The sequence below is a fragment of the Phalacrocorax aristotelis genome, chromosome 6 (assembly GCF_949628215.1).
Source record: "Phalacrocorax aristotelis chromosome 6, bGulAri2.1, whole genome shotgun sequence".
NCBI lineage: Eukaryota > Metazoa > Chordata > Aves > Suliformes > Phalacrocoracidae > Phalacrocorax > Phalacrocorax aristotelis.
In genome coordinates this window covers 59,881,150-59,908,372 of record NC_134281.1, presented here as the reverse complement: position 1 = coordinate 59,908,372, position 27,223 = coordinate 59,881,150, and the positions used below count along the sequence as shown (strand labels likewise).

The window sequence follows — 27,223 nt, the reverse complement described above, 5'->3', positions numbered from 1 at the left end:
TGCGCTTCCAAAGCCCAGATGAAAAGTCTCTCAGGCGTGGCTGCCGCTTTATCGGAGCTCTCCCAAGCCCACCTATGCAAACAGATTTGTAGTATTTGTGTGCTTAACCGTGCATCTCTTTTACAGGAATCTGTTGCTGCGTGTGACATCTCTTGCAAGCTCCCAGAGAGAATTGCTGGAGCATACAGCTAGGGAATAGGATGCCAGAGAAGCACAGAGGAAGAAAGCAGGCAATCGCCAGGTAAACTCAAACCTTACTTTGATTTATTCCCTTTCACCTCGCCTGCAAGACCTTGCCCGCTCCAGTAAGGCAGCAGGAGAGCGGAGGGACTGTACGCGTGTGTATTAATCTCCTGCTCCTCTCCTTTGCCTCCGCAGGATGGGAAGGTTCTGCCTCCATTGGATATGGGACGAGCTCACTCGGCAACCCTTGTGGATTCTCCTTCTTCTAGAGGGGAATTATAGTTATGGATTTATTGTCCCGCTGCAGCACTTCCACCACCACCAGCAGCAGCACCAGCAGCAACAGCAGCTTTCTGACTCTCTTCGGTGACGGGTATTCTTGGGTGGATAATACGGATTACGTTGTTATTGCTTAAGAATACGCGTAGTCGAGGAGAGTACCGGCGGCGGGCAGGCAGGCAGGCAGGCAGCGCGACCGCCCCCAGCCCACCAGCTGGCTCCCAACCTCCTCTAGTTGCCAAGGTAGCACCTTTTCCATCTTTTCCTACGCTTTGCAATGTTTCGCTCTGTCTGTGTCTCTGCCCGGGCGGGGGGAGCTCGGACGACCCGGCCCCTGCGGAGGGGAGGGGGGCTGGGGGGGTGGGGGGGTGCCCACTCGTGTGTGTGTGTGTGTCTGTGTGAGCGAGCATAAGGCTTGGGGGGGGCGGGAAGGCTTGCTGAGCCTCGCGGGAACGCGCCGCGGGTGGTCCCGGCCCTGCGAGGGGCTGCGGGCAAGGGAGGGAGCGGGGGAGATGCGGGGTGCGCCTCGGTGGGGTGCCACCCCGCGGCCCCTCGTCCCTCTCTGGCGGGGATGGGGGGGGGACGGGACACTGGCCCCGCCTGCTCGGGGGGTCCCCCCCACTCCCGGGACACCGGGCTTGCTCGCAGGACCCCCGGGATGCCCCCCCTCTGGGTGGTGCGGGGCTGGGGGGGGCTGCCCGCGGGCGAGGGGGTGCCGAGCACCCGTGCTAGCGAGGCAAGGGGCACCCCGCACGGCAGCGACACCCCCCCCCCCCCCGGGAAGCCCCCCTTCCCTGGCTGCCGAGGGGTCCGTGGCCGTGACAGGGGAGCGGGTTGTGGCCGATTGCTCCCGGGGGGTGACGCCCCCCCCCTTTGCCCCCTTGGCCTCACCCCGCAGTGCCAATCTGGTGAGGGCAGGACTAAGAACCCGCCTTCACACCAGCCCCAGCTTGGCAGGTCGGGAAGCAGCAGAGCTCGTCAGCACCCGAGGCCCTAGGTTGGGACACACGTTCAGGGCCAGGGCCCAGGGGTTGCTTCCCCCCTTGGAGCTCAGGCAGTGGCTTCTTTCCCCTTCCCAAAGAGCTCAGGACCCCCCAAATGCTTCTTGCAGCTGGGCAGGTGGGAGGCACAACCTGGGGAGTGTCGATTCCCATTACCGGCCAAGCCATGCCCCATCTCTTTAACACAGAAGAGGTGCATCCACGCATCTCTCTAATCCCGGCATGGGCTTTGGTTAAAAGCCTGGCTAGCCTTTCAGATGCTGTGCTTTGGAAAATCTGGGCACAGCATTTGTACTTCCAGTCTTTTTTTCCCCTGCTCCTCTGCCTCCAAGACTGGCAGAGACAAGGAGCAGGGTGTGATCAGCCCTACGTTTCCCTGTTCGAGACCTCGCCGCACGCTCAGACGATCCCAGGTCTTGTCGCCACGTAGCCGCAATTGTGAGACCAGGTTTCAGCCTTAAGTGAATTAGATCAGAAGCCATTTTAAAGCAAGACCACGAGCGCTGTGATGAGATAGCCTTTTTGAATGGATCCTTCCCCAAGCTCAGCTATGATGAGGCTAAGAGCGATTTTTAACATGGACGAGCCAGACACGGGGTGATTGTTAGGCTGTGAGTGAGAGGTGGGATGATGGAGAACGTCTTTCTCTCTGTCTCTTGCTTAGCGATTGAAAGGCCATCTATGTTCTGCTTAATTATTTCCAACAACTGCCAAAGGAATCTTACTCAGTTGCTCTCGGTAGCGAGCGGAGCGCTCGTTGTTACACAGACGTGTGGATCTGTTATTCTTTAGACACATCTTTGATGCTAGCACTCTGATCTTCGTGTTTCTCTAATACCACTTGAAAGCAGATTTTTTTTTCTTGTAGTTTAGTATGTTCAACAGCCTCAGAAATAACGTTAAATTATGCTTTAAAAAGACACGATCGGCTGCTAAATCATAGTCAGTTCAGCACAGTAACAGAGCCACATGCACGAGAGCTGCAGGAGCAGCGACGGAAACACTGGTTTAAACATCCAGGTTTGTATTACAAACCTTCCTCTGATCTGAGCTTTTAGTTGACGTTTTTCCCTTGAGTCATGACTTAGAGTATTATCAGGAGTTCCCGTTTCATCACATAAAGGATGCGGTTTTGTTTGCTCTTTGCTCGGTTGAGTATCTCGTGCAGGACGGATTGGACTGGTACCCAGAAATACAAGCTTAGCATCTTTATACCTGGTTTCTCCTAGTTGCTTTCTGTTTAGCATGATGAGCTGGTTTTGCTGAATAATGCCTTAACGACAGGGCTGCTGCATTTTTAATGCACGTACTCTTTGTCATTGTCAAAATTAACATTTTTGATGATTGTAGATATCTTTTCTCTAATATCTTTTGGGAATTGCTATGATATGTGGGTTAAACGAGTGAAAGTGTAAGGTCCGATTGGAGAAATACTGGATGTGCTCACCAAAATAATTATAAATATTGCGTAAAGGCTCAATAGCGTAAGTGCTCTTAGAATGATGTTTCCCAATAGCACGAGCTCGGAGCGGCTCTCCCTGTTCATTAGCAGTTCCTGGGCTCTGTCACATATGTATAGCGACGGACAGAAGCAGTCATTTCTGAACAGCAGATCTCTAAGAAGAGCCTATTTATACTGCTCCCGGGCCCGATCCTGGGAATGCACGTAGCTTCCACGGGACTGCTCAGGGGAGTGAGGTTGCTCGTGTTAAATCCAAAATATTTGGGGCCAAATCCTACCATTCAATGCAATAGCAAAGCCCCAATTGATTTCACTGCGGGAAAGATTAGACCCCTAGCGAAAGGGATTTTTACAACACCACGCTTCCTTTTTTTTTTTTTTTTTCCCCTCTTTAGAAATTGCGGATCCTGTGTGCTAAAAAATGAGTCTAAAACCCCCCCCCCCCGCCTCTAATAGTCTAATGATATTTTATTAACGGAGAAAATTATACTAAAAGGCTACAGTGCAACATAATAAGAAATTACTTTATAAATAAAGGGCTTTAATTGTACCAGTACGAGTATTTTCTAAGACAACATTTTAGAATGAGGTTTGTGGCAGCACCAACCGTGTGTTAACAGCTATTTTGGCGAGCGCATATTTAATTGATTTAGAATACAAAATTTCTGTTCGAAAATTGCTTTTGTAATCTGCACCCTGGTAGAAAATTAAATAAAGAATTAGCCCAAAAATAATTCCTGGAACTTAGCCTTTTTTTAAAGGCCATAATCCTATGAAGATTTATATCTCTGGGTAATTTTATCCGCTGGAGTAGCCTCGAAGGCTGCTCCCGTAGGTAAGTCTTTGTCGCGCCAGGGCCCCCGTAGCAGCGTAGCCGATGGACGGAGGAGCGGACCCTGGGGTGGCAGCCGCCCTGGCGCAGAGCAGGGTGCTGCAGGGCCCCCCCCCCGCGCAGCCACCCGCCATGCGGGCTGCTCCCCGCCCTGCTCCGTGCCGGGGAGACGGCGACTGCTCGGGCCCTCCCCGAGCCCCCAGAGCGGGGGGCTGCCGAAAGGGCTGTGCCCCCGAGCGCCACGGGCACGAGTGGGAGCAGGAAGGGTGCGTTTGGCGCCTCTTGCCCTGTGCAGGCGGGGGAAGAGCCCTGCCTGGGTCTGCCTTTAACACGAAGCATCGCTCTGCTTAGCAATACCCTAAATTCCGTGATGCGGACTGCCATTTGATTTCAGGTGCTCTTTCCCCAAATATTTAAGCCTACAGCCCCTCTATATATACATGCCCCTCTATATATACATGTCTCTGAAGGGAGGGAATATATTTAAATACACACACATATATACACACACATCCCTGAAGGGAAGGCCACAGCATAACATGAAAAGCCCCACTCTCCCAGACCTGACAGAAGCACAACTCCCACCCACCTCCGCAGGGGCCGTGCCGTTGCAGCGTGTATTTATGACCGGTGGTGTGATTCCTCTTGCTGCCTGCAAATTTGCCTAAAATAAATGCACACAGTGGTGCACGTACATACGTACGGTTATGCAGATGCCTTTCCTTGGGATCGGTTCTGCTTGCTTTCCACTTTTAAGACTACATCTGATTTTAAGGGGAGCGTAAGATTTCTTCCTATAACAGGTTATTGCCTTTTGTGTCAGTTTAGGTGGCTTCTAGTGTTCGTAGGGTTTTCGTTAGGAAACTGAAACCAGTAATATCTACGCAGCCACACAGCTATACACATACTTTGCAGCTGTAAGAATAAGCTAACTGGATTTTTTTCTCTGGGTTTTTACATCACACTAGAAGTAATGTACACAACTGGATTTTCATGCTGCTTTTTTTTTTTTTTAATAAATAGTGTCTTTACACACACAAAAGGCTTTTTCTTCTCTTCCTTTTAAAAGATTACTCTTTTTTCCAGAAATCTCAACCCCCCTCAGGTATTACCCTTAGCTGCTATGACACCTCACCATTTAGTGTCCTAAAGGTAAATTGTAACACTCATTATTATTAATCATAATTTTTTACCAGATTCAGCATCTGTCTCCTGAAAGCTTTAATGGTGGAGACGTTTCCCGGGCTAACGCCCATGATGCTTGCATGCCTTTTATTGCTATCATTTCGTAAGCAAATTGCTCAAAAATCAAAGGACTTGATTATCACATACCTGCATTGCATAGAGCTGTTTAAGAATGTTGTCCCGATAATAACAATGACTCAAAAGACATTTAAATGACAGGCCAAAAATAAGAAGTGTCCAAGGGAAAACCCAAGCCAAGAATTCATGGAAGTGATGGAAAGAGTCTGACAAGGCAGGACAGAGAGGGTGTTAAGGGAAGGTAAAAGAGAAGAGGCCTGGAGGTGATGGCAGAGGGTAGATGTGCTACGGCTCGCAGGGCCGGAGGGCAGGCGGGAGGAGAGGCACCAGGGGCGGCAGGCAAGGAGGTATCGCAGCGTGGCGTGGGGCGAATGCGCCAGAAGCGTGGAAACCGGGGCTGGAAGATCACACGCATTGGGTAGCTTGCTTTCTGGGAAAATAGTAGCTAGTTAAAAGCAGCCAACAGAAATTTAGGTGAAATGTTCCAGAAACTAGAGGGGTTGATCGATGGGGAAAACAAGAGCCCTAAATACATAGCTGAAAGGAGGGCTTTTTATATATATATGAATATATATGAATAATCATACCTAGCCGAAATTATATAATAAAGCCCATATAGATAAATGAAATTAGTATCCTGGTTTTGAAATCGTTCTCCCACAGAAGCCAGTGGGAATTTTCCATTGATTTCAGTGGGGCCAGAATTTCTCCTGTCTTCAGGAAAACGATGCAGCCTGGTGTGTGCAAATAGACCTAGGAGCTATGGAGGGAGAAAACGCAGCGAGGCTATCAAGGAACGTTTCCTTTCAGTGAACCCAATACCTCTCTAGCCAGCGGGGATGATATAAAGTAACGGAGCAATCTCCAGGCCGGAAAGGCCTTGCCTGGGAGGTATAAAATTAGCTTGGCCAAGACACCGTGGGCAGCGGTCACCCGGCGAGGGCTGGAGAGCCACCTGGGGAGGCCTTCTGGCCTCTGACTTCTGCAACACACCTCCACGGCGCTGCAACGGCTCTGAGAACTCCCCGATACTTTATACCACTAGAAAGAAAGGGGTAGGCCCATACGAGGCTACTTAAACTTTCCAAGCTACTCTCGCCGAGTACTGCAGCTTAAGCCAACCTTAAATCTTTGCTGTCTTTCAAGGTCAGTTGCCACCACAGTATTGTCCTGTATCAGTTCGGCTGCGTCATGTGTCAGGCACGCCCCTTTCACCCTATTACATTAGGCGTGAAATGTAGGAAAATGTAGCTGACTTTTTTGTAATATTAAGAATTGCTGATTCACAACCTTGTTTGGAACATTAGCAGTTCTCTTACTAAGTCAGGACAATATCACAAAGTTTATTAACGTTCATAGGTCAAGCCTACCTTTTAAATCACTGAAAATCAATGGCAAAGTGATCGCCATGGGATTGGTCTTCTCTAATTGGAGAAAGAGGGACATTCTGAACCAGAACTGTACAGCATTTGATTGTGCAGCCTGTTGCCAAAAAAAGAACCATCTCACTGCATCTAACAGAGCCATTTACATAGATAATGTAGATTTCATATGACTTCTTTTAGACTATCTGATAGGAATAGCTTTGCCAGTATTCATGTTCTCCTAACAAGAAGTTGGTAGAAAATTCAAATAAAAAGGCCTTACTGTAATTCCTGCTTTATTTTATTTTTTTAAGTTAGGTGGTAAATAATAAGAGCAGGGAGGCTTGGTGCATTAATGCTTCACACCATCTGGAGACTCATCCTTTAACAATCGTTCTTCAGGAGATAACTTACCTGGTGGCTTCAAGAAAACGCAGAGCATTATTACCTCTTCATCAAATTGCCAAAAACATTCTTCTGCAATTCAAAATTATACAGTTCAATGCCTGCTGGTTTACTGGAGCAACAGCTATTACAGTCTTGATGCTCTGGTTGTTGAAAATGACCACTACAGGGAAAAATTGCTTCTTGTTCCCCTACCTTCTTTCCTCCACTGCCTGGCTGTGCCCCTTCCTCTTTATGATACATGCAAAAGGTTTGAGGGGATGGAAGGGTTTTTCTTTCTCAATATGTTTTACTTTAGAAATGTCAGGATCATTTAATTCCCTATTTTTTTTCTGGATGTCTTGCACTATAGAGAAGAGCCGTGGAAACCTCAGACTTCAGTTTAAGAGGTGGTGATTTTTTCCATTTTTGGGAAGAAGCCCTTTTGCCCCGCGTGTTTGCCAGGGGTCTGAGTTACGCAGAGGACAACAACAGAATTACTTTCAAGGTTTCAGTGCAATCCTTTTCTTTTCGACTGCGCATGTCGTACCGGCCTTCGTTGTGCTAAGGCACCGTGTGGCTGTCGTACGCGCGATGACATAAAGCCGTTTGCCTTCAGCCATTCATAGAGCCCCTTGGTGAAAACAGGGTCTGCAAGTCCTGCGCTAGGAAGCAAGACACAAACCCACGCCCTTTTGCTCTCCTGGTTTAGGTGCTCGTCACTTCTGTGTACGTAAATTCTTACCAGTGAAGAAGGCAGGACCAGCCCAGACCCTTGGTTAGAGATGAAAATAACCATGTTTAATTTTCATTTGCTGGATCTGCAGTGAGTCAGTGCTGCTCGCTCTGCTCCAGCCTCCCTGGTACAGAGGGAGGAAAAACTCCAGCAAGGGAAAGGAGGCTGAATGGGTGTGATGTGAAAGCCAAGGAAAGCAAACCAACACAAAAAAAAAAACCCCACAAAACACTTAGCTGGAGATTTTATGTTTTAATTTTTACCAAATGCCACTCTATTTAAAGTATTCCACATTCCTTGGATGCAAAACTTAAATACGTGGTCCGTAGAGGAGCTCAGAACAATAGCTCTGCTTTCTCTAATAGAATCTCTCTTCTGAGATTAACTCTGGAGCTAGCAGTAAGGTCAGTATTTCATTTCATAGAAGTCAGCTCGCGCTGACAAGGGTTTGGCCTTCTTAGTGATGGGCCGTTTGCTGCTCAGAAGTGTGAGGAATGGCTTTCTGAAATATCGATAGCTTGCCTTGGCTGGAGTTCACGACCAAATCTAGCTGGCGAGTATCAATGCGCTACAGCACCCAGAGTGACGGGCCGAGAGGCTTGGGCCGGCCGCTAAGGTTTGCTTTTTGAATCCGAGGCAAACCCTTCCATTAGTGTAAATCAGCGGTTTATAACAACATCAAACAAGACTTGTGTCAGAGTAGCCGAGACTACAGCCTGGTCTTGGGACTTGAAGAGGAGTAGAAAAACCGTACTTGAGACCATTAGTGTTCTGTTTTGGTTTGGGTTTGGTGTGCGCGTGTGTAAATGGGCCTATACGCACACACGGAGCTGAGTTTCCTTCCCATGGCCGTTTCCCATGGCTGCACAGCTGCCGTTTAACAAGGGCCTGAGAGCACAAAATCTTCGTCTTCGTGTGGTTTGATTGACATGTGGAGGGATCTCACATAAAGGCTCTGGGATCCCGCTTTTCATCCATAAAAGGAAAGCAGGCAAGCTTCATCCCCGGCTAAACCCTTCGCACAATATACATCAATAATGAGGCGGCATCTATTTATATATTGCTCACTGGAAACGACTGAATTCAGACAGAAGTTGGTGAGGCAGCCTGAGCTCCACCAGCCTCCCTGGAGTCTATTGTTAGCACCCAGGATGACTCCTCAGGCAAACAGGGAAGAGAGGCACGATTTGGAGCCTACCACGCCACGAATATCAGCTTTGGCACTTGGCAGGTGGTGTCTCCTCTCAGAGAATGCCTTCGATGGCTCTGCCAGGACCCGGCAGTCACGGAGGAGGAGGAATGCAGGCGAAATGGTTGCAAGAGCGCAGCCCCCATTGCTGCTACCTGGGAATCATTGAATCATGGAACGTCCTGGAAGGGGCCCACAAGGACCATCGAGCCCAGCTCCTGCCCCTGCACAGGACACCCCAAATTCACACCGTGTCTCTGAGGGCCTTGGCCAAGGGCTTCTGGAATAGCGTCAGGGAAGCAGCACGCTGACCTGGGCTTGCCCACAGGGTGAGGGCTCCCTGCCTTTCTTCATGAGAAAAGGAGATGTCCAAGAGGAAGTGGGAGGAAGGCGGAACTAGCTTGACACACACCGATGCCTTCTTGCCATGTCATTGCAGAAGGTTTTCAACTATATTTCTTCTTTAGGTAGATAAAAAAAAAGGAGCAGTAAAAAAGTCCCATCCAGCATTACGATGTTGGTTAGGTAGAGACGTGTGGCTGATGAGGCTGAGGAGCAGCACCAACACATACAATGAAAACCCGCTTGTCTAGGAGATGTTTAGCATAAATGAGGCATTCAAAACCCCTTAGCAAAGCACAATCCAGACAGTGCTTTTGCTCTGTGTCCTTTTTTTACTCCTCCTTTCCTCTGTGGCTCTGGTGTACTTTGCCCATATGCTCTAAAGCTATTTTGTTTTCAGTTTTATGTATGTTTTATGTAAATGAGAAGAATCAAGCTCCTCTGCTCACTAAATTATAAATTGAGTGGAAATTGGCCGACTCTTTTTAGACTATGGCTATAAGTTATACAAAATGTAAGTAATCAAGCTGAGCAGGCTGGATTGGGGAGGGAAAACATGACAATAGCGTGGGGCATGTGAGCTGCGACCACGCATCCCTGTATACTGCCGCTTCCTTGAATATCTTTTTAAAGCGCCGATCTGACCCCTTTTGGACCATTCTCTAAGATGCAGGTTTATTGCCTCCTTTGGTAGTTTGATGAGCATATGCATTACGTCTTGTATAAAGGAACTGCTCTTAAATGCCTGTTTCCACTCTCTTGCTTTAGGACCAGAGTAGGTCCAGACCGCCTCCTCTAGCAGCACTGATTCATTTGGTTTCCCTTCTTCCCCTTGTAAGTCAAAACGCCTGTTGGTTTTAGTGTCTTTCTCTTTGGCTTGCTCCCTGCTTTGGCTCCACTCCCCCTATGCCACACTAATTTTTGTATGCTTGAGCTTCACCTTGGCTTATCTTTTCCGTAGTAGCCCACTACAATGCCACGGAGTAGGACAGTGGTGTAAGAGCAGGAGCCTGGCAGAGGCTGCCAGGAGAGCTAGGGAATCGGCTGGTGTCTTGGGATTCTCCGAGATGGTGGAGAATCTGCTACAGGGCAGAAAAGACAGCCTCACTGTGGCCTGGTACTGCACAGTTAGACCAAGTTTTAAGAAAAAGGGGCCTAAAATCAGACCCCTAAATCTAGCTTTATGCATCTAAAAGTAGGCTGAGATTTGGGAGCTGGGTAGGACCAGCGTTATCATGAGCAGATATGGGCATGGCCCTGCCCTACAATCTAAGGGTTCCTCTTAACGGTGTCAATTTTCAGACAATTGTGACAAACCAACGCGCCCCTAAAAGAGGAGGCCGATTGCAGCCCCAGCACCGGCAGGGGTGTCTGGCAGGCGGTGGCCGTGCCGGCGCCCGCCCTCCGCCGCTGTGACCGGCAGCACTGACCGAGGGCAGCCTCGTGCTGCCGCCAGCAGCCCGCCCGCCCCGCGAGCGCTGAGCCACGTCGGGGGCAGAGCTCGGGATAGCTCTGCTCTCTCTGTCCTTTACTTCCACGCCAACCACAGAACAGAAAAAAATCTTCAGAGAGGCGGTGTAGCGCAGTTCTCGTGAAATCTTGACCAGCTTTTTAAGGCCAGCATCGCGGTGACTGTGAGTGCCATTGCCATGGCAAATTCAGGTTGGAAACAAGTGGCTGCGGGGGTAATTGTGGGTGCTGGGTGGGCTCTGCAGGCATGGCCCCATGGGTACAGGCCTTTGGCGGGCTGCACGGTCCCAGGTAACGCACAGCCCTGTGCACCTGCTGGGCCCTGGGGCGCCTGTGTGGGTCCCCAAGCCCTCCCGGCCCAGCCTGGCTGCTGAGACGCGCCGCTCTTCGGGCACGGGACGCTCTGCTGATTCTGGCGGGGTTGAAGCACGTGCTCTGTTAAAGGGGATCCCAGTCGAGTCGGTTTTGCCTGGGTAGACAGATGGCCTTCAGGAGTCTCGGGCTGGGACCTGCAGGGCACAAACGGAACCCTCCCTGCTCAGGCTCTGCCCTGCAGTTGAGTTTGGGCTCTCTTTCACTGAGTTCATAAAATACGTGCCTTTTTTTTTTTAATTCACTAAATACTTTGATTCAGTGATATACCGTGAGAACATGCTTTATCCTGTCCGGTGAAATGTTTACAGAGAAGTGATAAAAAATATCCAACCTGCCTTTTTAGAGCTGCTTATTTTGTTTCAAAGGGAAGGCATAACCTTTCATTTCCTGGTGTGATTTTTATTAAACCTCTGCCTATTTTATTTGTCAGACCACATATAAATTTACTACCGCTTGTGTTTCCAAATAAAAGACTTATAGGTTGGTAAGCAGTCTATAAGTCAAGCTGCTATTCCTTGAAACTCATAAAAGGATCTTTTTAATCCATGGAATTGCTAATTAAAGCTGCTTCTCAATACACAAAAATTAAGTTAACAGTAATTAATGTAGCCAGCCTGGAACCTTAGGAAGCTACTGCCAGCAAGTGTCTTTTGGTGCACTCAAGAGGATGCAGTTTGATTGTTGGCACCAACAGACAGGTTGGGAATTGTAAACATGGTAATTAGCAGTAAGTTTCTGGATCTCAACTTGCCAGACTGGCAGTCTGATTCTTGGAGTAGTTGTCGCTTGGGAGGAGGGAAAAACAAAGTAAGGGAATTAGAGCAACCTTGCATTGCTCTGCCAACATATGCCACCGGACCAATGTTTTTCTTGGCAAAGATCTCTGACAAGGAGTTTAAAAGCAGCGTTGCAGCCCTACTGCAAACTGTGAACCTCACTGCAGGCATCAACCAAGCAACTGCTCTTCTGCTCAAACCATGAGTGTTGCTCCTTGGAAAGGAACTGCGGAGTCTGAGACTGCCCTGCTCCACCTCTATGGTGGGGCACAGTGTTGATAAGGTTATCAACAATAATGGGATTAAAAGAGTTAAAATCCAGCTTTTGCAGTAATCCTGGAGTATTCTATTGTTGAGCTATCAAAGATTAAGGTTATAGTAACCTTATTAACCCTTGGTGTAGTGTAAATAAAAAGGAAATGTCAACCTTAATTCCACCATGAAATTAAATCTTTGCTTCTCTAAATGATGACTCAAACACAGCTTACTCCTGCCAACGTGGTTTATGAAAATACAGAACCCACGTGAACTTAAGGAATCCTGTCTGAGAGAAAGAGAGAGAGAGGGAGAGAGGGGCGATAAAACATGGACTTTGTTTTGTTTAAAATAAAAAAAAATAACGTTCTTCATGTATGTCTGCAGGAACTATACCTAGAGCCAGCCAAGTATGCAAAGAATAAGGTAGGGACCAAATACTCGTGGTGTAAATCCCTGTGACGCAGTGAACACAGCTCCCGCAGGCTGCAGCAGCTCAGGCTCTGAACAGCCAGCCTTGTGCCGGCAGCAGCCACAGCACTGCTGGCCCCATCCCCATCCCTGTCCCCATCCCTGTCCCCATCCCTGTCCCCATTCCTGTCCCTGGGCACCCTCGTTAGCACTGCCCCAGGGACAGGGTGCCCCGACAGGAGAGCTTGAACCGAGCGTTGCTCCAGCAGCGCTTTCAGTGCCAGAGACGAGGTGATGAAAACAAACAAAAAAAAAAAGTCAGAAATAAAATGGTTGCTGAATGTTCTGGAAACGGAGAGCCAGGTGCCGGTGTGAGGGGCACAGGTTTTCCTGGCTAAGCTGATTTCCAGGGGGTGGGAGCTGCCTCTTTCCACAATGGACGGTTCCCTCCTCACCTGTGCTGGGCACAGCCCCCCCCTTCCCCTGGCCACAGAGGCTGAACCTATAAGTAGGTCTGAAACTGCCCCCCTGAGACTGCTTCTCCTACCTGAAGAGAGGGAAGGATAGACCTATGGACTGGGCTTTGCTTAGAAGGCAATAGGATGTGGTCCAGGTAAATCTGTATTTCCTTGCGGGGAGCAGGAGGGGAATTACAGTAGGCAGAAATGGGCTCTGCATCCTTTGTTATGCTTTTTTGATGGGGAGGAAAAAATAAAGTAGTAAAATGGGATGAGTCAGAATGATTCTGCATGTTAAATAACTCAAACGCTCTGAGTCTCTAGCAGAGAGGTAATTAAGTATTAAGGAGCTGCCTATAGCAGCAAGTGAGCTCTCTGGAGGGTGAGAGGCATTGCCAGAGAAATGAGATGGCTTTAGTGGGGCTGTTCCCAGGGAAAGGGGCTTTGCCGCTTCAGCAAACCCCTGTCTGCCCCGTGGCATTGGCACCTCCTGGAAATTACTGGTTCTATGGATTCGTACAGCTGGGGAGTGGGCACGTTCTGCCTCTTCGTGTTGCCTGGCCCAGTCCTCGTGAACTCTGGTGGAGTTGCATTGCAAAACTCCGACTCATAGAAGAGCTCGGCCTAGGATAGTTTCTTAGGGAAGAGTCTGACGGAATCATACTCTTCTCTGGCATAAATCGTCACAGCTCCGGAGCGTGCACCAGTTCAGATGTGCCCGCTGGGTCCTGGGCTGCCTCCATACCCACTCCTGCTGCAATCGCTACCACAAACTCAAATTGGCTCTTGTCTTTCCGCAGTGTAGGAGTAGAGAGTGGGCCCATGGGGTTGTTCAGAAATATTACTGGTTCCCAGTGCTGGCATAATGCTCCATTCTAGGTAGTATCCCTTTTCTGGACATTTTCCCAGTAAAATAGTAAATGGCAACTGCAGAGCAGTAAAGGCGATGGCGTATTTGTTTGATTGACATTTCAGAGCCTGCAGAGCAAATGCAATTAGGACCCACATCGTGTTGCAGATTCTTTTCTTCATTTCCCTACCCTGGAATAGCTGCCTTTAAATTCAGCTTAAGCTTAGCTTCTGCTTTATGTCAGCCTTAGAGTGGAGGAGAGGCTCCGGGGAGGGCGGGCAGCATGCTGGCACCCTCTGCTTTGGGAGCAGCCGGCGTCTCGCAGGGCTCGGGTGGGACAGGAGCTGCTGCCGGCACTGCAGCCCCAGGCAGGAGAGGAGTGATTTTTGTTTGTAGGTGTGAGTTTCCCCTGGACTCAGCAGACCTGGCACCGGGGTGCCCCTGCAGCACTCAGACCGGCGCTCCTCATCGGGGAGAAATCCCCACCAGCGCCGGCGGGTCCGTGCCAGACAAAGCAACCCAGGGTTTGGGCTACCCCCGTCCTCACCGGGAGCAACGATGCTTCCTTTGGGGTTCTGCAGGGTCAACAGTTGATGCACTGTGAACGCTTTGAAACACACTTGGCATCAGAAAAAGGTGGCAAAAAAAATGGTGGTAATCGTTCAGATTTGTCCGAAGGAGGTAATTGAAAACAAATTGCTACCAAAAGCCAAGGGCCGCAGTTAATTGTGGTGGAGCACTGCGGGTCGCTCACCTGTAGGGAAAGACTGCTAGAGAACAGGCAGGGGTCAAATTTGTTTCTCTCCTGGTGGGGAAAGAGCATCTCAGCCATATAATTTGGTCTGTAGGGTTATTCTGTAGCTCACAGAACCTGACATGAAAATCCAGGCCCACAGAGCAGTGCTTTAATCACTGGAAACAGTGCAGTCGGTGAAGGCGGGGGCAGCCCTGGCTTGCCCTGGTGGCAGGGGGGTGGCCAGGCTGCAGCATCCCTCCTGCCACGGGCAGCCCCGAGCTGGCCCCGGCAGGAGAGGCACGGGCAGCTGCCGAGCCCCCTCTCAGCTGGGTGCTACCGAAGAGAGGGGGCACGTAAATGCTGGATTTCTGCAGAGAGCGGCGTGGTGGAGGTGGCAAAGTGCGCAGAGCCACCACGTTACCAGCCCGCTCCACCCGGGAGTTTTACCTTTCAGTTTGAACATCGCTGCCACGCAGTGTTTTATTTGTTAACAGGTTTAAACACTGCAAATTTTGCTGTTCCTGGTGCTGCTTAGATGCCTGGACTCAGGCCCATGTAAACAGGTGAATCATTCTGCAGCGGGTCCTCTGGACGCGGAGGCAGGGGAAGCTGCGACACAGGGTGACACGGACCCACTGCCTGGGGATGGCAGGAGCGGGACTACCCTCGCTGTGCAGTGGCTCCCCAGGACAAAACCCCCTCTGTCTCTCAGAGAACCTCTTTCCAAAACATAAAAGCTATTGCAAGGATTCAGGAGATGAAAATAATGGTGAAAAAGCTTATCTAATTTTTACTAAACTGCACTTTTTCTAGATATTTTGATTCAGAGCTCCTGCAGGGTAAAAGAAACATTTCTTCAACTACCTGTATCTGGTGACAAATTCAGTACCACCCTCTCCCAGGGCAGATCCTTCCTCCTGGCTCTTGCACCTTTGCTTTGTGCTCAGGCAGCCAAGTACAGGAGCGTGCTACAGCCTGCGCCGCTCTGCGTCTGCTCCGTGCGCCAACGCTGCAAGGGGCGAAAGCCAGGACAGCATGAGAAACGGGAACCCAAGTTTCTTAAAGCAGTCTAAATGCAGGGCAACCCCGCTGAACTTTGTGGTGTGATGTGAGCGTTGGCTGTAACAGCTCTGAGGGTTGGGCCAGTCCAATTAGAGCCTGGATTCCAGCGCTTCAGAAAGGACTTTAAATTATACTTGTGTAGCACAAGTATTAGGATATTAATACCCCTGTCTAACCTGAGATATGGGAAAAGCGATTGCCTGGCTCTCCTTGGAACCTACATCCTTTGATAGCTCAGTATAGCCTTACATAGAAAAGCATATCAAATGCTGATTTATTTGACTTAGAATTGCAGAACCATTAAGGTTGGAAAAGACCTCTAGGATCGTCGAGTCCAACCATCAACCCAACACCCCCAGGTCTCCTGAACCATGTCCCCAAGTGCCATGTCTACACGTTGTTTGACCCCCCCCCAGGGACGGTGGCTCCCCCACATCTCTGGGCAGCCTGTTCCAATGCCCGACTGCTCTTTCAGTGAAGACATTTTCCCTAATATCCAATCTAAACCTCACCTGACGCAGCTTGAGGCCGTTTCCTCTTGCCCTATTGCTTGTTACTTGGGAGAAGAGACCAACACCCACTATTACTATTAAGGACAGCTTTGGGGAAGATCAGTAATAAGGCCATTCCTCCTCTTCTTTTACAATGAAAAACCCAAACGCTGTCCATGCAGCAAAGTCCATCCCCAAATAGCAAGCCCAGTGCGGCAGCGTTAGTGACACGCTCCCCTCCGTGGGAGCCGTGCCTGCACAAGGGCCACGGGCTGTCCCCACGGAGGCGGCAGCTTTGCTGCACAGGGCACGTGAGCAACTGCTCTTGTTTTTAATGTGTCAGATCATAACTTGCTCATCCGTTCAGTGTCAGGGTTGAAAAATACTCTTGAAATGAAAATGCAGGAGCTGACTGAGAAATCAGCGAGTGTGCTATCTGGGTGCTCCAAATTTAGCCGTCGTGATTGGTAAAGGATATAAGATATGTGACTTTTTTCCAAGCGAAAAGGCGCTCCGTTAATGTTATGCAATTTGATCACGTTTGTTTTAAGAATAACAACTCTGTTTTACCGCAAGTGTGCGTGCCCGTGCGTGCAGGTGCACACGTACACGCACACTGCAGTAGTCCAGCAGTGCGTGGAAGTAGCTGCTGAATTAAGCTGGTGGTATGAAATACGTTATCAGCTCCCCACAGGGTCGGGCATAGTACCTGTACACCAGGGGCAAAGCTTTAGTAGTACTGGGTGAGAATATTTTCCTAGCTAGATTTGCTGGTGTTCAGTTTGTAACTTCACTATCCCCTTCTTTTTCGTTATTTCCTTTTATTTGTATCAACTGAAGGGAAAAGAGGGGGGAAAATGGATCTCCCATGGAAGGAGAAGGTCTTGGCAGGACAACAGATTTGTGTATGCTGCTGGACACCAGGAGCTGCTGAACGTAAGGTGTATGTGGTGAATTGAAGGAGTCCACAGAGGGACAATGTAGCTTTTTTCATTATAAGCCCAGGGCCGGGCGGGTGTCCTGGGGCCAGGACATCCGGGAGCTCAGGGAGCTTCGGTGGTCAGGGTGGTGGATTATTGCGATGAACAGATACATAATCCCCCAGAAAAATAACACATAACCGCATGCTCAAAGCCTAAAGCCGTGCCGAAGCCACGGCTGCCTGGGTATCATAGAATCACAGAATCATTAAGGTTGGGAAAGACCTCTAGGATCATCAAGTCCAACCCCAAACCCAACACCCCCAGGCCTCCTAAACCGTGTCCTGAAGTGCTGCGTCTACATGTTGTTTGAACCCCCCCAGGGCTGGTGACTCCCCCACCTCTCTGGGCAGCCTGTGCCAGGGCCTGACCGCTCTTGCAGTAAATAAATTTTTCCTAATATCCAATCTAAACCTCCCCTGACGCAGCTTGAGGCCATTTCCTCTTGCCCTATTGCTTGTTACCTGGGAGCAGAGGCCGACCCCCCCCTCACTCCAGCCCCTCTCAGGCAGCTGCAGAGAGCGAGAAGGGCTCCCCTCAGCCCCCCCTTCTCCAGGCTAAACCCCCCCAGCCCCCTCAGCCGCCCCCCAGCACACTTGTGCTCCAGACCCTGCCCCAGCTCCGTTGCCCTACGTTTTGCCCCCCTCGGGGTGCGGTGCTGAGGGCCGGTGCCGCTTTGCCTTAGCGTGGCTCCCTGCGCGGAGGCACGACCGGCACGGTGCGGTGCCTGGGCACATCCAGCGCTCCAGCCCTCCTGCTCCTTGCTGGGGTGGGAGACTCCTGCGAGGACCTTGCCTGGGTGGGCAGGGATGCCGCCCGCGAGGCCATGCAGCAGCAGCTGGGCTCGCCGGGAGGTTGCGCCGAGCTCCCCAGGGGCAGCGCGTCTCCTGCTGCCCCGCTGAAAGGATGCGGCTCAATAGCATCAGCAGGGCCCCTGTGCTTTTGACCTCAGATTTTTCTCTTGCATATGCATAAAGCACAGTGTGGTGTTAGAGGCTTTTAATGGAAGGAAATTGAGGAAGCCAGTGAATTGTTTTTAACGGTAAATGTTTATATTCAGAATTTAAAAATTCAGTGCATTTTTTTTCCCCAGAAATTTAATATTGCCCTTAGAATATGAGAGCGGGAAGTGACTGGAAATCATAAAAAGGGAGGGTCTCTATTAAAGAAACCGCAACTAAGGACCTCTCTCTAGCAACCCTCAACAGTTCCACTGATGGATTTCCAAATAGCTACTCGAAAGCTCTAGAAATCTGAGTATTCTTTCCAGAGGATATATCCATACCATGATTTAAGCCTGATATTCACAAGACAAAAGCTGTTTGTGTGCATGAAATGAATCCCTGCAGTTCAGTCCCTTCTCTGGGTTAACTCGCTGCCTCAGTGAAAAGCTAGGGATGCCAGATTGCCAAGGGGGTGGAGAAAGGTAGAGGGAATTGGTCTGATGAGCCCCGATCTGCTGGTGTAACCCATGCAGCGCCCTCCGTGCCCAGCACTGTGCTTCCAGGCAGGACTCAAGCCTCCAACACCTCAGCGTTCCTGCACAATTACATGAAACGAGATCAGGAAAAAACCTCTTTACTACAGCATGGTCTACTTTTTAGATCCAAACAGATTGCTGTACATCGGGTGTGAAACTCCCTAATGTTTTAGTAATGGTGCTGGAACCTCTCTGACAGCTCGAAGCAAAGCATGTTCTGAGGTTATATAAATGCCTAAAAAGAAATCTAACCCCAAATCTTAATTGTGTAGCAGATTTGAGTCCTGTGAAGTCTAGGCACTGCCAGATTTTAAAGCCGTGCCGCTACCTTACATAAATACTCATAAATACTTACAGTAAGTGTCCTAAAAAGATCTTTGGCTCACCGAGTGAGCTAGACGGGGGCGTTGCAGGGCTGCCCTGGCTGCGAGCGGCGCGCGGTGCTGCCCAGGCCCGCTGCGGCGAGAGCGGGGAGCCTGGTTCCCTTCCAGTCCAGCCAGAACTGCGGATACCGGGGATCACGTCCCAGGCAGAGGAATGAAGCTACTTCCATTTCGGATGCCCGCTAACAGGGCAAAGAGACCTTTCCTTGTGCTTCTGGGCTCTAGCCTGGCGCAGAAACAATTATAAAACACATTTATAAATTCCACCCGGGTGTTGCAGCCCTTGCTATGAATCTCAAAATATATTTGAGATTTATTAGTGTTGTGCTGCTTCTGACACAAAGGATGCGGGGGACAAAGAGCAGCAGCTTCTGTGCTATAAGGAAGCACATAAAAGCCTATCGGTACACTTGTAATTTGATGCTTCTAAACGTTGTTATCCAAACGTCATTGTACTCGCAACTATTCTGTGTGCATTAAATCTGAGGTGTAAAATACTACCTGGTATTAAAAATGCAATAGTAGCGTGGCTGGTTAGAGTACGTGTGACGTTTCTGTGAGGGCTCTTGTTGGCTCCCATTGCCTTGTCCTTGGTGCGACTTAAGGGAGAAAATCGAGAGTTTACTGCCTTTAAAAAAATGTTCAGAAAGATGTGCTTAAGTAAATAGATGTCTTTATTTTCAGCGTTTGAATAGGAACGTAAAGAGAAGGGGATTGAATAAAGGCAAAGTCCATGTGATAGAGCTTACTAAATAATGCCTGTGATTGATTTTGCAGAATTGTCCATGAATAACTGGCAAAATAGGTTTCCCATATCCCACACCTGGAACCGGCTGACTCATTGCACTCAAGGAGTGGTACCTTTGAGCTGCGGCCTGATGCATATTGGAAATTACCATTGATTTATTTTTTTTGGAGGGATTGAGTCAGGGTCCTAAAGGGCCTGTGACATTTTTCAAACAAAATACTTGTTACATCCTTTCTTTTTTCGTTGCTTATCCTAGGGTAGGCGAGGAATCGGCGCTAAATCACAGCGGTGCCTGCCTCTCCTCTCCTGGAGGGAGCAGAGGAGAGGGGCAGGGCACCTGAGCAAAGGGAAAAGGTAGAAGATGGAAAGCACAGACGGGAATGACTGGAAATTGCAGAGGAAAGGCAGAAATAGGAAAAAGCAGGAAAGAAAGGGAATGAAAGAGAAACAGGGGAATGAAGAGAGGGGAAAAGGAGTAGAAAAATGAAATCAAAAGGGAAGGCTGGATAAACATGAGTAAGCTTAATAATTAATTCTCAGTCTTAATCTTTCTGCATACTCCTTAGGCAGGAGCTCAATGTGATTTGGAGGCTTGGGGGGGCTTTTTGAAACAAGCCCCACCTCCCCGTGCCCCTGCCCCCACCCCCAGCGCTGCCTCCATTAGCTTTGACCCTGGCCAGAGCGCGAGGGCTTGCACAGCTCTGTGGTGGCCGGCAGCCGCCCCGCAGCCCTGCTGCTGGTCACGGGCTCTCTCTGATGCTCATCCACATCCAGCCGACCCAAGGTCTACAAGGAACATGAGTAAGCACCAGCTCCCCGTTAAATCTCGGCAGGTTTATCATCTACAAAACCATGACAAAAGATGAAGTAATATCCTATCTGGCCACATACTGGGCTGTAGGTCCTCCTTTTTTTTTTCTAAAAGGAGAGTTATCTGATGTGTCTTGTTACTGTCAAAAGAAAAAATCAGTTATTGAGATTTAGAGGAGCTGTGTTTAAAATAAAGTATATGTTCAGTGCTTTCAGACAAAGATTCAGTGATAACCAGGTGACTCAAATCAATGCGCTCTTATCAAAGCCTAAAGATTATTTTTTTTAAGGTGTTTATAGACTATCTCTGCTCTCATTGTGCCCTCTTACAATTACGGATGGGGACAACGAAAACACATGTTCCCATGCAATTCCTTGCTGCTACCTTATAAAAAGTCAAAGCCTAATGAACTTCAATAGGGAGCAAACTAATAACGTCCTTGTGAAAGAGCAACCTGAGGAGTTTCGCCCTACTACTGACAGTGAAAGCAGACCTGTTGATCACAATAAGCCTTTGTGAAACACCAGGTTTAAGCTGAGATTTGAAGGAGTTTGACTCAGCGTTTCTCACCTGTTGAGAGTGAATTCCAGACCTGGGCTGGACAACAGTTACACTCACGTCTTCTGTAAATCTTTACCTTGTGTTTTGGAGAGACCGGTACCTTGTCCTCCGGTGATCGGAAGCAGCGGCCGCCCTCGCGCAAAGAGCAGAGCTCTGATAAATGCTCGCATCCCAACTTGTGCATTGCTTTCCAAGTCATCAAAGCAATTTTAAAATCAATGTGTTATGTTTAAGAGGGAGGCCACGCGTTCTGCTCTGGGCAGGAATAACCCATTGAGTCTGCATAGGGAGAGTTAACATCCTAGACGCAGCTTTTTCTACAAACCAGAGAATATAAAGAATATTCCGGGAAAGCCATAAAGGGAGATGACGCAGTAACGGTTTCTGGGACGTTAAAAATACAGTTACGCTTATGAGCTGCTGCGTGAGCCTGGCTGCAGCGGCTGACGGGGGGTGACCCTGTGGATGATGGAGAGAGCTTCACAAATGTCGGGAGTGCGGGGCCGAGCCCCAAGCAGCTCCTGCAAATTTAACATGTAACGAGGCCAGAAGACAGCTCGGTGCAGTGATATTAATATAATGCAACTAATATATGTAAAGATGCTTCTGAGAACGTGTTGGCAAGCCTGCCAACAGCACTGTTAGGCACCGCAGCGATCAATCTGGGGTGGGGGTTGTAGGCTTCAGCACAGGTCTGTGGGATCCAGCCACCAGTTTTTAATGGGTTTGAGCCCTTCTTAAATAAACCTTCATTAGTTAGGGTGGCACCGCTAAGTCTGCTTCCTACTGAGTAGCAGGAAGACAGAAAGAGCATCTACAACAGTAATAGTTTAACACAAATTGATTTAAAGACTGGAACAATAGGAAGCTTAGCGAGCTTGGATGAGGGATGGAGGAGTTGGGCGGAAAGAGGTGGAAGCAGAGAGGAACAAAGAGCCGGCTGTGGACGAAGGAGGAAGGTGGCTCCTGTTTTCTTCTGTCCAGACACGCGAAGGTTTGCGGCACGCCTACGCAACCGTTCTCAACATTGCGACCTGTTTATAGTGCCAGGCGAGCGGCCCCCGGGCAAACTGGGTGCGCTGCCTTTCACACCCTTCCAGCTTCCCGCCCCACAACTGGGACCCACCGCGGGGTCATTCAGGCTCTGGTTTTCCAAAGGATCTGCGAAGGGGCTTGATTATGGCCTCCAATTTCATAGAATCACAGAATCATTAAGGTTGGAAAAGACCTCTAGGGTCATCAAGTCCAACCCCCAACCCAACACCCCCAGGCCTCCTAAACCATGCCCTGAAGTGCCACGTCTACATGGTTTTTGAACCCCTCCAGGGATGGTGACTCCCCCACCTCTCTGGGCAGCCTGTGCTCCTTCAGTGAAGGAATCTTTCCTGATATCCAATCTAAACTTCCCCAGAGGTTTTATTAGTCTATCCAAAATACTTAAGCCTGCAACATCTCAGACCTGTCCATATCTCTCTTTTTGCCTGCTGGGTATAAAGTAGTTTGGCTTTTACAATGTCTGTGTACAGAGTTTTAGTAGCTTGGATTGCGTTTATACATTTATAATGAAAGTATCGGCCCCTTAAAAAAAAAAAATCAATTATTGATCATTGGAAGACAGTAGAGGTCTTTAATCTTTAGAAGCTGAATTACAAAAAAATCAAATTATTATTTTATTTAAAGACATTTTATTTTATTAAAAAACACTACATCCAGTGTTTGTGGGAATGGAATACATTTTGTTTCTTCATATGAGGGTTGAGAAGAAACGATGGTGGGAGTTCACCCTTCCCACTCAGTAACTGCACTGATGTCAATAAGTCAAAATTAGACTCTTCCCAAATTGCATAAACCACTGAAAGATTCGAAAGCAAGGATCTGGAGGGCTGTAAAATCCCCATTTCAGTTGATAAACTATCTGCAGGAGTTGAGATCTTTTTGCAGACTCACACGATGCCTTCTTTCTTTACTGAAAATCTAAGACTAGCATCACGTGTGCCCATACGTGCACCCATACACATGTATCATGTGTAGCTGAGCATGTAAGCATGTCTGTATATACTTCTAAAATTATATACGTATGTCACTGTGTTATGAAGAGCCAAAGGTTGCTTTTGGCCATGCAACTGTGCCATTTCTGAGCGTGCAGAGTCCTGCAGGTGCCTGTAACAGCCTCTCTGACTGTCCTGCTCAGCGTGCGGCTCCGGCTCACCCTAGCGATGATGAACTGCAGCAGAAAACTCCCTCCCTGTCCTTGTCGTGACCGGGTGCCTGAATCTGGGGGCTGGTTTGCGTGATCGAGAATAGTGGCTCTGCCAGGTGTGACCACGGGAATGCGAGGCCAGCGGGCTGAGCCTCGTGAAGCAGAGAAGAGCTGCCTGGAGTTTGCACCTTCCACCATTTCTAGGGGCTCAGCAGGAAACTGGTTCCTCCCTGGGAGAAGTCAACCGAAGAGGCGTTATCCATTCAAGGAGGCTGGTGGGACTGTGCGAACGCCGGTGGTGTTTGTCATTAACCAGCTCTCTTCAAGCTGGCTGAGGAGCCGAACGGTTGTGTCGATTAAATCCCGTCCGTCAAAAGGCAGGAGCAAAATCACCATTACAATATTTTGGCAAAGCAGAACATATTTATTTGCTGGCAAGGGTTTAGCTTGTGTGCAGCCGTGCTCCCTGCTTAGGATGTCAAAGAAAGAGGCTTTGCTAGTCAAATGCTGCCTGCCTTACCAGCCCGCGTTACCCCGATGATAAAGTGCTCCAGCGACAGAAGTCACCTTCTGTGTTCAGCTGAGCTCAACTGGAATCGCGCTCCGTAGCTGTGCCGTTAAGTGACTCTGAAGACGTTTCGGGTGCAGAGCTGTGCCGCTGTATTTCAAGTGACGATAAAAACTCACCGGATAAATTGAAGGAGCGTGGCTTTTTGTTGCAGCAAGTTGGGACCGTATAAGCAACTCTACCATTGTGCTAAGGCAGCAGATGCAGTCAGTGTCTGGAGGAAATGGCCCAATGATGCTTCCCAAGAGATGCAGCCAGGAAACGAAGGCACTGGGGGCCCTTCGGGTGGGAGCGACACCGACAAGGGAGGGCGAGGGAAGCAGGAGGATCAGACGATGGGAGAGGGTGAGGAGAAAGGTGCGGAGCAAGAAGAAAAACCCTTTGCCATGCTTCAGGCTCGCTCTTGCACACAGAGCTGTGGGGCAAAAGGCAATAGCTGGGGAAGAGCCCCTTACCGAAGACCAGCAGAGCATGCCAGGAGGGTGCTGTCACCACTGTCTCTGCAGCAAAAGCAAGGAGCAAAGCCACAATCAGCGCAGGCACAGACTGCTGGGGTCAGATCTAGGATCTGTATTACGCTGAGAGTTGAATCCAGTGGGTCCTTGGAGCAGGGGAAGGCTTTTGCCCCACACAGGGACCCACAGCCCACGGGGACAGGATGCTCACCACACAAGCACATTAAAGCTTATCTCTGGCCAAGCGAAAGATGATGGGGCGTCACTGGAGTATTTCAGTCCCTGAGCGACCAATCCTGAGAATACGTGAGCGGCGGTGCCCCAAGTGCCAAGCACGACCTGGCTGGGGGTCCAGGGCAGAAGACCAGGATGCTCTCCCAGGGGCTGTACCCCGAGGAAGGGCAGCCACAAGGCTAAGGGGAGAAGCTGAGCCAGCCTCGTGCAAATTCTCCAGTGGTTCAGGCTGGCCGAACTAAGAGGGTCCCTGCCCTTGGCTGATGTCGTGACTTTGAGGGAAACGCCTGGGGCTGGTGGGTGAGAGGCAGAGCTGGCTCCTGGCTGCCCCTGCACAGGGCACTTGCTGCTGTGGGATGACTGCGCTGAGGGCGTGCGGGTCTGGAGCCCATCCCTGGCAGGGCTCGGCCATCACCCCCGGTGCTCTCCCACCTGGGTAACTCACCGAGGAGCCCCCGTGGGCAGCACCCTGTAGCTGTCACGCCTGACCTATGCAGGTGGACGTGGCCGCACCAGCGTGCACACGCAAGCGAACCCCACACGCGTGGTGCGGCCATCATCACCCCCACGTACAGCCGTGGCCCTCACCCCTTCGGGAGGGGTCCCCAGCACGCAGCGGTGGGCATCAGCGCTCCTCTGCTCAGGGCACCGGCTGCCCTCCTCCCCCAGGCTGTGCCCACACGTGCAGGGCAGTGAGGGGGTCCCCAGCCCTGAGCCCCCCTGCTTCAGGAGCTCTGCAGTGGCACTTTTAGTCCAGCTGAGGGTTTGCTCCCCTTGTCTTTGCATCATGTGAAGCCAGCTCAGCTGCACCGGTGCAAAGGAGGGAATCCATTTTAAGAAAATAATTGCAAAGTAAAGGTGTAACGAACAAAGATAAAAATGCTGCTAACGAGCCTCATTGACAACGGCATTATTTGCAGCCATCACCTGGAGGTTTTTGAATTTAAAAAAATTAAAAAAGTGAAATAAAGCTGGTTTTGTTGGCATCCACCCCTGTGTGGTTCTCCCCTGCTGTGCTCTGTGCCTCCCCGTTGCCTGCTGACCCGCTCCACCTGGGGGGCTGTGCTGGGGAGCCAAGCTACGGGCACTTTGAAGCCTGCTGGGGCCACAGCTGCTCCCTGGAAGGAGGAGAGACAAATCAGAGGTGGCAGCACTAAAGGGAGGGGAAGAGCGTGGGTTTGGGGGAAGGGAGCAGGTGATAAAACAGCTCCTCGGTGCAGGCTGGTGTGCTGCTGCGGCGAGGTGCGGTGCCCCACAGGACTTGTCCCGTGCCGAGGGTAGGTCACCTTCCCTTGGACTCGAGCGGGCGTTGGAGTGAGCGCGTGTGTGTGTGCTGAGCCCAGAAACCAGGGGCTGCCGTGCTGGGTCTTTTCACAGAGAGTCGTGGTATTCTCTGCTGCCCTGTGACTTGCAATATCTGTTTTATTATTTGCTTAAACTCATGCTCTTGCTGTCTTCAGGAAATTTCACCCAAGTGAGCGTTGAGCTAGTTTACCTTCAAATCCATAAGCACAAACACCTTTGAGTAGTTTTTCTGCTACTGCGATTGCTCGCTTTGGCTAGTTCCTTTAGTAAGAAGTTAATAAACCTGTCGCTGCAAGTCCATTGTCTCTCAGTAGAACATTTCCCTCATTCCTGAGGTTCCCTTTCATAACCAGTTTGCATATTAGCACGGTTTGTTAGCATCGGGCCAGCTTTTCTCTTTGGTATTATCGTGCAATGCACTTTCTTTTGTAGCACCTGAAGCTCGCAAGGCGTGCCTCCTGATGGGGAGGGGGTATCTGTAACCTGTGTTTCGCGTCTTGAGTCTCTTAAAAGGACTAGAAATCCCAAACGCGTTCACTTGTGGGTTTTCTGTCTCAGAGAATTAGGATGTCTTTGCATTACTGAGCAGGCAAACACTGAGCGGTGCTTGATCAATAAGAGGCATTGCCAGAGGTCTGGTATAGTCTGGCACAGCTGATGGTATGTGTTGCTATAGGCTATGGAACTAGGGATGTAAAATGTCGAACGACGGTAATAATTCATGCATCCTGGGACATATAAAACCAACAGCATGTCAATAGCTGCGGCATGCTCTGCAGAAAATATGCAGGATATAGATGTTGCAGGAGCCCGTGTTTTTATTTTAAACCACACTTTCCTTGGTGAAATATAGACTTTCCCCGTTTGTTAAAAGCTTTTCTTTTTGGTTTCATGTTGCTACTTTTCTATTAAGATTCGAAGAGCTGCGTAGCTCAAAAGGGGCCCCAAGATTCAAAAACCAAAATATACGTATTTATTGAAGAAAAACACATAAAAGATTTATAAAACAGAGGGTGCAATACTATTTAAGATTCATGGACCATTTCAGCATTCGTAAAAGTGTACATGGTTCGCACGTTGGCTTCACTGGGAATCGGGCTTTGCTGGGCGAGTTACCCAGGAGGCACCTGGCGTTGCCTTCAAATGAAACTTATTACAATCACTTTGCATTTTACTTGGGAAGCAGAATATCCTGTGAAATAAGTAAAAACTTCTCCAGTATTCATCCTCTTAAAAGGTACTTCTGGATAATTAATATTGGTTTTCTCTTATGGGAAGCTACTGCGGAGGGTGGATTCTTGCACCTGGGGAGGGCACAGCAGGCAAAAGAAGAAAGACCGTGTCTGTGTGATACACGTTCTCCCCCGTGCCGCTATTGCGCTGCTGTTTGGGAACCTAAAAGTGACGAGCGCTGTTTTACTGGCGAAGGCTCCCACAAAAAATTCTTCAGATGAAACTTTAATGAGAAAAGGAGAGAAGAAAAAAAAAAAAGCTGTTTGAGCAGCCCCATGCTTATGCGTTCAGCTGCGTGCTCCTGCGCACCTCAGCCGTCTGTTGCCAGGCCTCAAGTTCTCTAAAC

At 49.5% G+C, this 27,223-nt stretch overlaps 1 long non-coding RNA gene across 1 annotated transcript in view; it reads left to right on the top strand.

Moving 5' to 3' along the window:
- The first annotated feature begins 384 nt into the window (after positions 1 to 384).
- The window catches only part of LOC142059391 (uncharacterized), a 43,933-nt gene continuing 17,094 nt past the window's right edge, over positions 385 to 27,223 (top strand). Inside the window, exon 1 of the long non-coding RNA XR_012661315.1 lies at positions 385 to 705. This is a non-coding gene — a long non-coding RNA (uncharacterized LOC142059391). The remainder of the gene's footprint in view (positions 706 to 27,223) is intronic.